The sequence below is a fragment of the Thamnophis sirtalis genome, unplaced genomic scaffold (genome assembly GCF_051295495.1).
Source record: "Thamnophis sirtalis isolate CommonGarterSnake01/CBP01778 unplaced genomic scaffold, rThaSir2_p1.2 scaffold_2, whole genome shotgun sequence".
NCBI lineage: Eukaryota > Metazoa > Chordata > Lepidosauria > Squamata > Natricidae > Thamnophis > Thamnophis sirtalis.
The window spans coordinates 87,422,457-87,435,033 of record NW_028261382.1 but is presented as its reverse complement, the minus strand read 5'-3'; positions in this window follow the sequence as shown (position 1 = coordinate 87,435,033).

Here is a 12,577-nt window from a genome sequence, read left to right as displayed (position 1 = left end):
GTTTATTCCCTCGCCCCATCCTGAGTCTTCCAAGATTTCGCAAGCATATACCATACTTTTCTTTTCAGAAAATGTCTTAATTATATTCCTCCGAGAAGTTTGGTAATAACTGGAATGTGGAACAAAGGAAATGTCATTTTGAAAAGCAGACACAATTAGCTCTGAAGAAATTACGCTTCCTTATTTTGAACCTGGTTTTAAAAAAAAAAAAAGCTTCACTCTGCAATTGTATGCAAGATCGTATGCGGATAATTGATAGGCAGAAGTAAAAATGAGCAGATTTTGTGGGATTCTATTGTTTTTTCTTGTCTGCATCATTTTCTCTCTCCAGACTGAAATTAGGATGTAGGTTTCAAGAGTAACAATCATTTTCCTCTCTCTCTCTTTTTGGACTAGTCTGTCTCTAAACCAATAATTGAGGAACAAAAGAGCTCCTTGGCTCTTGGGGCAGAAGATTGGCTCATCACGACATTTGTTTAATGAAAACTTAATAAATTACCACCAATAATTAGCTATATCCCTGAGGTCTCTCTAATTATTACTCATTACCTGAGAGAGAGAGAGAGCACGTGCACGAGAGAGCAATCTTACTCAGAGCTTCACTATTTAGGGTAGGAACAGTTGTACTCTTATCTGAAGAGCCTTGTCCTGCTAGGGGAAGTGGGAGAAAAACGATCAGGATGTGCCTCTCTCTCTAGATGATACTTGCAGTTCTAAATTTAGTTCCCTGCGCATCCCAGGAGGCTTTTAAAGCTCTTTGTAAGGCAAAAACAAGACATCTGCTATTATCTCAAGCTTCATGAATATGTAATGGAGAGAAGTAAAATACTACGGGGAGTGGGGGGAGTTGGAGGGAAGGCTTCTGAGCATGTATAGAGAGGATGTCTTCTAAGGTGGAAACATAACTTTGTCCCAAAGGGATGAAGGACCAGACATTCCTCTTTAATTAGCATGGAGCAAAACAAACTGGTTATACTGTATTTGCTCCCATTAGCAGAGTGTTACAGCTGGCTGGGGAATTCTGGGAGTTGAAGTCCACAGGACGTAAAGTCGCCAAGGTTGAGAGACACTGCATTAGGAGAAGCGACTTCTCAGAAGTCACTTATTTTCCAAGCATCCTGCTTCCTTCTAACCCAGTACTTTCAACAGGTTTTAAAAAGGATCTTGCATCAAACAGACCACAATGAAACAATGTTTTTTTTCTTCACGATGGTGAAAATAAACCTAGAAACAATGCAGAACAATGGAAGAATCAAGAAATTTGAATGCTTAATGAAACCAAAAAATGGATGTACTGTGAGAATCACTTTGCATATTCTGGATACTCAAAAGTGCTTCCAGAAGGATGATAAATTGTGCAATCCCCCTGCCTCTTTCTTGGAATTGCCTAGAGGGCTTTACACAGCAGGGTCTTCTGTATTTATAATGATGGTAATGTTCCCACTTTGCATCTTTTTTTGTAGTACAGTATAGGAAGTTCTTTTTGGACGAAAAGAAGTGAGAACTTCATGGTGTTTCATCATCTGTAATGTTAACAAACCTCAAGGGATAAAATACCCCCTAAGAACCCTCCAACTCTTCCCTAATCATTGACCATGTTTCCCCACATCTATTCTTTAATTAAAGATAAGACCTTAAAGGTTAAGACTTTAAAGGTTAGAGGGGATGCGGTGGGACAGTGGCTAAGATGCTGAGCTTGTTGATCAGAAAGGTCGGTAGTTTGGCAGTTCAAATCCCTAGTGCTGCATAATGGCGTGAGCTCCCATTACTTGTCCCCAGCGTCTGCCAACCTAGCAGTTCGAAAGCATGTAAAAATGCAAGTAGAAACATAGGAGCCACCTTTGATGGGAAGGTAACAGCGTTCTATGTGCCTTTGGCGTTTAGCCATGCCAGCCACATGACCACGGAGATGACTTTGGACAGCGCTGGCTCTTCGGCTTTGAAACAGAGACCAGCACCCATGTGCAAGGGGAACCTTTACCTTTACCTATTCTTTATTTGGGAGAGGAGAACTCATCATTTCAGGACAACTGTACTTGGGAATCCCCTGAACTTCACCCTTCTTTCCAGGGTTCCAGATATATTGGACCCTCAATCCAAATTGTTCAGGCAACTTTAGCTACCGTAGTAACACTGCTAGTAAAGCTAATAGCCCACCAGGACCTGGTGATGGAGAAGATTGGGATTCATCAGAAAATGTCTTTTTCCAAAGCAACTAGAAATGTGGGTCCTTCTCTAGTGCCATCAAAGTAAAATACAATCAGCCAGTTCTTACCTGATCTGGAATGCTATGTGATGAAATAAAGGAAATGATACTCATACATTAATCATGTGTTCTATGACAGTGGTAAAGACACCCCCATTTTAAGGAGCTTGGTTTATCCGCAATTAATCAATCTGCCTTGTTAGTAGATCTTAACAAAAGGAAGCTTGCAGTTCTGTAGCAGGCCCAGGAAATTGGAATAAATTTAATAGCGAATCTGAAATAATTTGGATTAAGGAGACAAAGAGATTTCAGCAGGACTTGTTCTTCCAGCACCCCCCCTCCTCAAACAACGTAACAATAACTTGCTCAGTAGGAATTCATCTATCACATAATCACAGTGACTAATATAACAGAAAATGTACACATTGCAACAAGCTCATGCAGAGCCTGCAAGTTAGAAGAGGTTTGATGTTGATTTTCCTCTTCCATTGCAAAAGGCAACTGAAGGGCAAATGATTGGAGTATTGGAGTGTGTGTGTATTTCAGAAGCAATCAATAAATTGAAGTTTAATCCGAATGTTTCTTGCCACCTATTATAGGTGAACTACTATAGGTAAATAGTACCCCGTTTTCCCGAAAATAAGACCTCCACGGATAATAAGCCAATCAGGCTTTTTTTTTAAATTGAAAAGTTTTAATAAGTTTTACAAATATTTCCCCTTCCCTCCCCCCTCCAACCCTCCCTCCCCCTAACTTCCCAGAGCAAAATACAGGGTATAAACCAGGGGTGGGTTTCAACCAGTTCGCACCGGTCCCTGCGAAGCCGAAGCCCCCCTCCCCACGCCCGCCCGCGCCCGCACACCCGCGCCCGCTCCTTACCCGGTTTTTACGAATTCTGCGCTTCCACGCATGTGCAGAACGCATACAGCGCCTGCGCGATCCTCCAGGAGCAGCTGGAGCATCGCGCAGACGCTAGTACGCATGCGCACGCCGCGTGCGTGCACGTGCGTGCCGCGTGCGTGCGCGAGGATGCCGCGTGCGTGCACGAGGACGCCGCCGGCCTCGTTCCAACCGAACCGGTTGGAACGGGGCGAGAAACCCACCCCTGGTATAAACATTTAACAATCATACACTAACTTAAGCTAGCAAAGTAGAGCATCCTACCTCCCTCTTGTACTTTAACTCCCCTTTTATTAAACTAAATTTAAATAAATTATAACATTCCTTGTTCATTCATAAGCTAATTGAAATTTCTTAGTCCGATATTTATTTTGAATGTAATCAATCCATCTTCTCCATTCCAACTTATAATTCTTATCTGAATGGTCCTTCAAATATGCTGAGATTTTGGCCATCTTTGCTAAATTTACTACTTTTAGTGTCCATTCTTGAATAGTAGGCAATTTTTCCTTCTTCCAGTACTGCGCCTAGCCAATCGGGCTTTGAAGCACATATGCTAAAATAAGCCCTCCCCTGAAAATAAGCCCTCCCCAAAATATTGTAACACAGCATCATCCATGAAGTGACCACATTCGCCACATCCTGCACCTCAAAAATAATAAGACCTCCCCGAAAATAAGGCCAAGTGCTTATTTCCGGGGTCAAAAGAAAATAAGACCCTGTCTTATTTTCGGGGAAACACAGCAAGTAACCTTCCCAACTATGGCAATCCCATCTAACATGTGGGGCAGGGGAGAAGGAAGTGTCATAATACTTGAATGATTCTGAAAAGTGGGCGATACCATCTTGCCTGAAGGTATGGCCAGCATTTACTGCATTTGATTTGGTTTTCTTTGTAATTAAGCCCATCTTCACTTAAATTTTACATTTCAAGCTAGCAACAAACCATGTCATTGTTTTTAAGCTGGCATGGTCACAAGGAGCTTTTCACTGTGGGTGTGATTTGACTAAGAAAGGCAATTGGATTGGATTGCACATGAAGTCAGTGTAGGGTGAGCAGAATAAAATAACTTACTAGAAAAGAATGAACGGGTGATAGCAAGAAGGAGAGACAATTAAGACCAATATTGTCAAAGGTCAAAGGTGGGGACCCTTTGAGAGCTGTATGCAACAAAATTTTATTTTAATATATCCTGATTAGTGTACATTCAAAGTGACAATAAAGTTAATCTAAAGATTTCACTTGCAAGATTAGTTTATGTAGTTTTTATAAATTAAGTACTGTTTCTAACCACAAGGCATACCTGCTGAGAGTTCAACTCATCTTCTAAGTTCTCTAATATCACCCTCCCTCCTTAATCCTGGCTCAGATTCGTACTGCCTCCCTCCAGCTACTACATTTGTCTAAGCCCTCCTCCCTAAGCTGAGAAAATACGTGGGAAGATGATTAAGTTTTTATAGTGATGTCTTTCCCAGTTGTGCTCTATATTAAGCTAATCTTGCATCAAATGCAGAAGGAATTTTCAATCTTAGAAGATTCAGAAGATCAAATAATAAGGCTAATAAGGGTTTAGATTGATTGCAATTTTAGAAATTGGCACCAAAGATAGGGTGTGAAAATTCAGTCTTGGTAAATTCAAAGTAGTGCCCTGATTATATTGCCAGCAAATAATTAAAATGAGTCAAAGTTCATTTTCATTCTATGGAAGTTTATATTTTGTGAAGGATGCCATAGCGCTATTAAGATCTTGGCTTCCAATACAATTTTCAAGGAGTTAGCAGTTGTATAATTGACATTGAGCAGGAATTTATTTACTGTATATTAAATAAATATATGTGGCTGTCCATCTAGCCAACGAAATTCTGGATGATGTACAATAAATAAAAACTTGATACACAATTATCAATGAGAAGAACCAAGCTGAGGCCATCATTAAAAAAAAAAACACTCCTTACCAATATAACACATGCTGGTTTCATTAACATTCTGGTTCCATTGCTTGGGAGAAAAACCAGTACAATATTAAACAGCTTTCCAGAAAGACCACAGAATTGTGGCTGTTCAAATATCTGGGGGCGGTGGGAGACTATTCCATGAGGTAGATGAAATGGATCAGCCATACTTCCAAGGTTCTACCAGGTTACTCTGCTCCATTAAGGAGATCCATTTCATGCCCGTTCTGCTAGATCTTTTGGGATGGGCAGAGATCATAAAGGATGCATAAACAATGCTCGGAGGATTTAGTCGTTGCAAACCTTTATATGAACTGCAGATCTGAAAACCCCTTCATGGATTCTTCACATCTTCAAATTTTGCACTGCACTTGGCTCAAAAAAGCATGCATATTTTAAAATAGAAGAATGGATCATTTAGGATAAAGAGCATTTATAATAGCATACAGGCAAATAAAACAATCAGATTTTGATTGTTTAAATATTTCATTCCCCATTTTTGTTCCCGTAGATACAGATCGAAACTAGCCAAACTGAGCATCTGTGAAACTGATACGGACTAAGAACAGAGTAGCAATTAGCAATTAGCAATTAGCAATTAGACTTATATACCGCTTCATAGGGCTTTCAGCCCTCTCTAAGCAGTTTACAGAGTCAGCATATTGCCCCCAACAATAATCCGGGTCCTCATTTCACCCACCTCGGAAGGATGGAAGGCTGAATCAACCCTGAGCCGGTGAGATTTGACCAGCCGAACTGTAGAACTACAGTCAGCTGAAGTAGCCTGCAGTGCTGCATTTAACCACTGCGCCACCTCGGCTCTAAATCAGGCAATCTCATCTGGGTCACCCCAAATAGACTGAGGTTATAATCTGTCTCAGAATTATGGGAAATGTAGTCTTAGGTCAAAAAGCTGCATTCTGTCCAATTGAGCATTAACCCCATTACAGTTCTTTAAAAAAAAAAAAAAGATGGGCAGGAAGGAATTTAGTAGGAACTTTATCCGAGAATGTGGGCTGAACTAAAGGAGCTGGTACATATTCAGGGCACTTCCGCAGAGGATTCTGTGCCAGTTCAAAAGCTGCTTGTGGAATTCAGCAGCTGAGACAATTTATTTCTGTCTCAACTGCAATCCTACTCAAATGGCAAAAAAAAAAAAGGTATAAAATATAATCTTACTTTCTGTACTGGTGAAGCTCAAAGGCCTTGTGAGCAGTTCATCTGCCCACTGGAGAGAATTATTGTCTGTTCTGCTGGCTCTTAAGCTTCACCTGTCCTACCAGGGGAATGATGGCTGAGATCAACAAGGGGGAACTTGACAAGGATTTTGTCCAGAAGTGGGTTTGGGTTATTTGAATAGAATCAGCAAAATCAGTGGTGGTGTAGAATTAATTGTTTTTACAATTACTTCCAGTTCCTGCAGCTTGTAAAGTACACAATGTGTTTGGAACTTTTCACCCCCCCACTCGCCCACTTGTGCCAAAACCTCCAAGAAGTATGGTGGAGGTGTTGAGAAAAGCCTTTGACTACAAAATTGAGGACTTGATCCTTTGCCATTTCACAATTTCAAACGGTGTTTGTCAAAACAGAAGGGATGATGGCTGGGTACCCAGTCTCCTGAGCCCATTACAAATGCTCAGATGTTTTGTATGTCAGACCAGGCCACACAAGAAGTAGTGAAAACACGGAGGAGGAGAGTGCAAATGGAGGTGAACGTCTTTTGTTGTCCCAACATGGACAGAACATGGATTGAATATATTTTAAGGGTTGTTTTTTTTTGCAGACACCTATTGTCTCACCTAGAAGGAGAAAACTGATTGGCTCACTGTGTTCCTATCAGGTTCTCAGATCAATAGGACAATCAGCACAGCCATTTCACATTACTCTGGAAGGATTAAGGAATAGAAGCTATGCCATTTGGAAGTGCCTTCCAATTAAAGCTGAATGGACATGTGCAAAATGTTCACTGTCTTGTTGCATGTATCATCTTCTCTGAATAGTGAGAAGGTCCAAAGCATCACCATTATCAGGTAGATCAGACAGGAAACGTGACCGGATAAGCTAACTCTACCTTATTTTAAACCTACATCAACAGAATCTTGCGAGTCTGAAAGTTTCTCCTGGCATCACCTTTACAGCCTGAGAAACTAGGGAGGGTCCCTTCTGAGTTTCTTGTCCCACCCACTCTCCAGCTGCACAAACCATCGCAACCCCTGAATTACTTCTTCTTTAACTGAGAAGAGAAGAGAAGGAAGTCTATATCAACAGCCCAGCTCAGTTTTCACACTTTCAACATTCTCCGAGAGTATCAAAAAGCAATTGGCTAGTTATGTAGTTCTCATGGCAACATGTCACCTATAGTTCACTATTAAAAAAAAAAAGGTTGCATGGTGACGGATTTAACCCTTTCCCAGCCAAATTATGTCTCGCCTCCTAAGGTTTGCTGTAACTTGACAATGGTAAAGTGGACTAGAAGGCACAGCTAAGGCGGCGATGCAAAAAATAATATCTAAAAATAAGTCATTAGAGTGTCAAGGTTTGCATATAATTTTCATCTGCTAAAGAAAAATATCTAGACATAATTATTAAGATTTAAATAGAAATACAATACATTGTAGCATAGTTTATGGTCAGCCGATATTTGAGCCAGGTTTGAGCTAAGGAAGGACACATTAGAGCCGAGGTGGCGCAGTGGTTAGGGTGCAGTACTGCAGGCCACTTCAGCTGACTGTTATCTGCAGTTCAGCAGTTTTAATCTCACCGGCTCAAGGTTGACTCAGCCTTCCATCCTTCCGAGGTGGGTGAAATGAAGACCCGGATTGTTGTTGGGGCCAATATGCTGACTCTATAAACCGCTTAGAGAGGGCTGAAAGCCCTATGAAGCGGTATATAAGTCTAACTGCTATTGCTATTGCTACATTAAGATCCCCGCTCTCTTTTGGGATGTCTGTTCTCCTTTTCAATCACACCTGGGAAAAATAGATACTGTTAAATAGAGAACTACCTGCTACTAAAAAGCCTTAGCTGTGATGGTACTATTGATAGAAGAGAATATTTGCTCAGGGTTGAATTGTGGGCTCAAACCAGTGGTGGGTTTCAAAAATTGTTCGAACCTACTCTGTGGGCGTGGCCTCCTTTGTGGGAGTGGCTTGCCGCCCATGTGACCCGACGGGAGTGGCTTGCCACCCATGTGACCGGATATGAAGATGCCGACGACACTTGTCAGAACCACCTTAAATTACCTCACACCCAGCACTGGCATGCATAAGAATATGATGTAAACTGGTTTTTTTAAAGGCATCTTTGGTTTGCGTCAAAACAACTTCAACACACGCAATGTTCTGATTGCACCACAAACGCAGTAGTCATCCTCACCTTTCACAGAGGCACTGAGTTTTATAAATATGAGCATGATAGTGTAGAATAATCATATCCAAGGACCAGGGGTGGGTTTCAAAACATTTTTGGAAGCTCTTCTGTAGGTGTGGCCTGCTTTCCGGGTCCACTGGTGGAACCTCTTCTAACCGGTTTGGTAGATTTCACGAACCGGTTCTACCGAATAGGTGCAAACTGGTAGGAACCCACCTCTGGCTCAAACATTCCATTATCAATGCACTGATGATGTTACTTAGTTTGGTAATGAAAGGTCTGCAAGAAAACCACCAAGCTCAGAGACCACCAAAGATCCCACTATATTAGTACTTATCTAACCTCTCTGATCTCGAAAATCTAAGAAGGTTTAGATCCGATTAGTACTTTGAAGTAAACCAAGAAGTCCAAGCCAACAAAACTAGATAGAGCTGAAACATACACGCCATAAGATGGCAATGACAACCCATGGAAATAATGTACATGTAGGCACCAGAGGTTGAGTTAGGTTAGAAGACTTTATCTCTGCAAAGAAGGGCAGATGGGCTTTCTAATTATCTGGGACTCACAGCATCCAGCCTACATGGCCAGTGTTGAGAGCTGCTGGAAGTTGTAGTTTATGGCCCCATGAGAAGATCCAGAAATGTTCCACCTTTGTATAAAGCCACAAAAGCAACAGGATTATCCATGCAGAATAAGGCTACTGAACAACACTGAAATTTCAGAAGAAAAACATTTTCCTTTTCATAACAGATGTTTTCAATCAAGAAAAAGAGAAGAACAGTGGGAAGATACAGGACAGAGGTGGGTTCCTACCAGTTCCGACTAGTTCGGCCGAATAGGTAGTAACTCGGCTGGACACGTGGCCATACTGGTTCTATCCTGGACGCCGGCATCTTTATTTTCTGTTCTGCACATACGCAGAACAATCTTCATTGAAAAAATGTAATTCCCCCCCTTTTTTAAATGATGTGCGCATGCGCAGACCTTTTAAAGTGCAAATGCGCTTAAGAAGCGTGTGCACGTAAAAATTTCCGTGCACTGAATCAGTAGTCACGCCAGCAGGAACCAACTCCTGATGCAGGAAGATTCCAAATGTAAAATGACATCTAATCTCCTGGAAAATTTGGGATAGTCCAGCAAAGTTTTATACGGATGTATATTAACTGTGCAGCGATCTGTTTCCTGTTTTATGGACTGAAGAGCTATCTACAAATAAACCGTGGCAAAAGGACACTGTTAGGTTTGTTGGAGCGTGAAAACTGCCCTCTTTTATTAAAATCTTTTGGGCTTCCTTCAACCTAATATGAAGTTGAGGTTTTTACAGTACACAAAAAAACAGAGGGGAAAGCTAGCTGTGAAAGAAGCTAGATACGGGGCAGTGAGGAATCTAGGAAATGTCCAAAACTGAATTGCAAGAGCATCTGCTTAAGATCAGATAGAAAACACACTCCCTGGGGAGGATTATTAACAGCGTTTACAACACCCACTGAAAGAAAGACAAACCTCTCCTTTTTTGTCGGGCTTTGAGCCATAGAAATGAATGAGCCTTTATTTAGAAGCCAATTTTAACATGAATATTCCTGAAAACATTGTCAAGACAAAAAATGCAAGGGAAGAAGAGTTAGACCCATAACCTTTGCAACCAGAGATCTGTTGACAATGAGGATTTCAGAAGGGCTATAAAAACCTCTAATTTCAGAATCACGATTTGCTGGCTGAATAGCCAAGAAGAAGTAAAAATCACAGCTTGGACCTCCTTTTCGGATGAAAAGCCTCTTTGTAAACTGGATAATTGAAGATTCAGACTGATGGGCACTAAGAGGGGCATTTCTCTAGTGGTGGAAGCATCAGGGTGGAAACTGGGAGACTGGGAGTTCAAGTTCCACCTTAGGCATGAAAGCCTTCAATATCTTTATGAATGGCTTTGACCAAGTGATAGAAAGAAAGAATGCTCTGGAAATTGGCAGATCATACAAAGTGGGACAGATTGTTAATAACCCAGAAGAGAGGTTCAGGGCTCAAAGGGATATAGCTACTTTTGATATCACATTGGCCAGATGGGTGGAATAGATGCTTAATAAATAAATATGCAGTTCCAGTGGTGAGAAATGAAAGGCTCTTAACTCAGGTAGGAAAAAACCAGACGCACAAGGTACAAGATAGACAGTTCTTGGCTCAGCAATATGATTTATAAGGAGGATCATGATTAAGATTAAATTAGATTAAACATGAGCCAGCAATGTGCTGCCCTTGGCAGAAGAGGCAATGTAGTTTTGGCTTGCATCAAGAGGGGTATAATATCAAGAGGAATAATAATTCTTTACATTGCACTAGTCAGACTACCTGAAATACTGTGCTGAGTTTTGGTCAAAACAAGAAGGACGCCGAGGAAAAAGTATGGAGAACAACAGAGATGGACTTACAGGGTAAATCCTATTATGCCTGTTTAAAAGATCCTGGTATATTTGGCCAAGAGAAAGCAAAAGGGAGACATGAGAGGGGTGTATTTATTCTGCATAATGTCCATAGGGCAGGGTGAAGACAAGAACTAAGGGTTCTAATTAGAACCAAGGTTAGGACAAGAGCCAATGAACGGAAGCTTAATGAAGAGACCAATTTAAGATAAGGAAGAATTTCCTGACTGTGATAATTGTTAAACTGTGGAAGCGTCAGCATCATGGAGTTAGATGTTCTCCATCACTGTGGGTTTTCGAAAGAAGGTTGAACCACCATTTGTCTGGGATGGTCTGGCAATTCCTGCCCTTGACAGACGGTCGGGTTAGAACACTTCCACAATCCTCCCAACACAATAATTCTATTTTTCAAATTTCTATCTCTTGAGTCTGCTGGTCTGTCCTTGCTTCCTGTCTCTGCAAAAGCTTTATAAATGGAACTCAGCATTTAATTGGAGTGTAGGAAGCTGGGATAAGTCCCATTAGAAAGGAGACAGAACATTTGAAGGCAAAACATTTTCATCCCCTTTGGCAGTCATGCTGCTAACACAAGAAGCCAAACCATAAGAATTTCAGAGAAAGCTTCTTCTTCGGAGCAAGTGGATGTAGAGCATTTCCTCACTTGAATGAGATTGGTTTAATTTTTGTTTTAAATAGGCACAATTCTTTTGCCTCAGACATTTGCTTTCCAGATTTCTGTTTTGAAAGTCTGACAGGTATAGTTGTGAATATCTAGAAGGAAATCTAGATGGGGAAAGACTGCTGTGGATTCAAACATCGATACGGGCTAGGTCAGTGGTGGGTTTCAAAAATTGTTCGAACCTACTCTGTGGGTGTGACCTCCTTTGTGGGAGTGGCTTGCCGCCCATGTGACTGGATGGGAGTGGCTTGCCGCCCATGTGTCTGGATATGAAGATGCCAACGACACTTGTCAGAACCACCTTAAATTACCTCACGCACAGCACTGGCATGCATAAGAATATGATGTAAACTTGTTTTTTAAAAGGCATCTTGGTTTGCGTTAAAACAACTGGTTCCACCACAAATCCGCGAAGCCCTTCTGCGCGGAGACATAAGCGCGAAGACTAAATCGCGGCGTTCTAAGCGCTAGGGAAAAACGCGACCCTACCGCGATGACATAATCGCGGAGGGCAAAATCGCGCATTCCCAAGCACTCACTACCCTAAACCTAACCCTAACCCTAACCCTAACCCTAACCCTAAACCTAACCCTAAACCTAACCCTAAACCTAACCCTAACGCTAAACCTAACCCTAAACCTAACCCTAAAACAAACCCCTAAACCTAATCCTAACGCTTACCTTAAATGAAGTCGGCTTTCTGCCGCGGCGCCATTTTAAAGCGCCCTTAGGTTGCCGTGCTGTTGTCGCAGCGGTGATGACGCGTGGTGATGACGTCGCGGCTTTAGCGCCATGATTTTGACCTGCGCGGTTTTGACCAGCGCGGTTTTGTCGTGCCACGAAAACAACTTCAACACACGCAATGTTCTGATTGCACCACAAACGCAGTAGTCATCCTTACCTTTCACAGAGGCACTGAGTTTTATAAATATGAGCATGATAGAATAATCATATCCAAGGACCAGTGGTGGGTTTCAAAAAAATTTGGAACCTCTTCTGTAGGTGTGGCCTGCTTTCCGGGTCCACTGGTGGAACCTCTTCTAACCGGTTCGG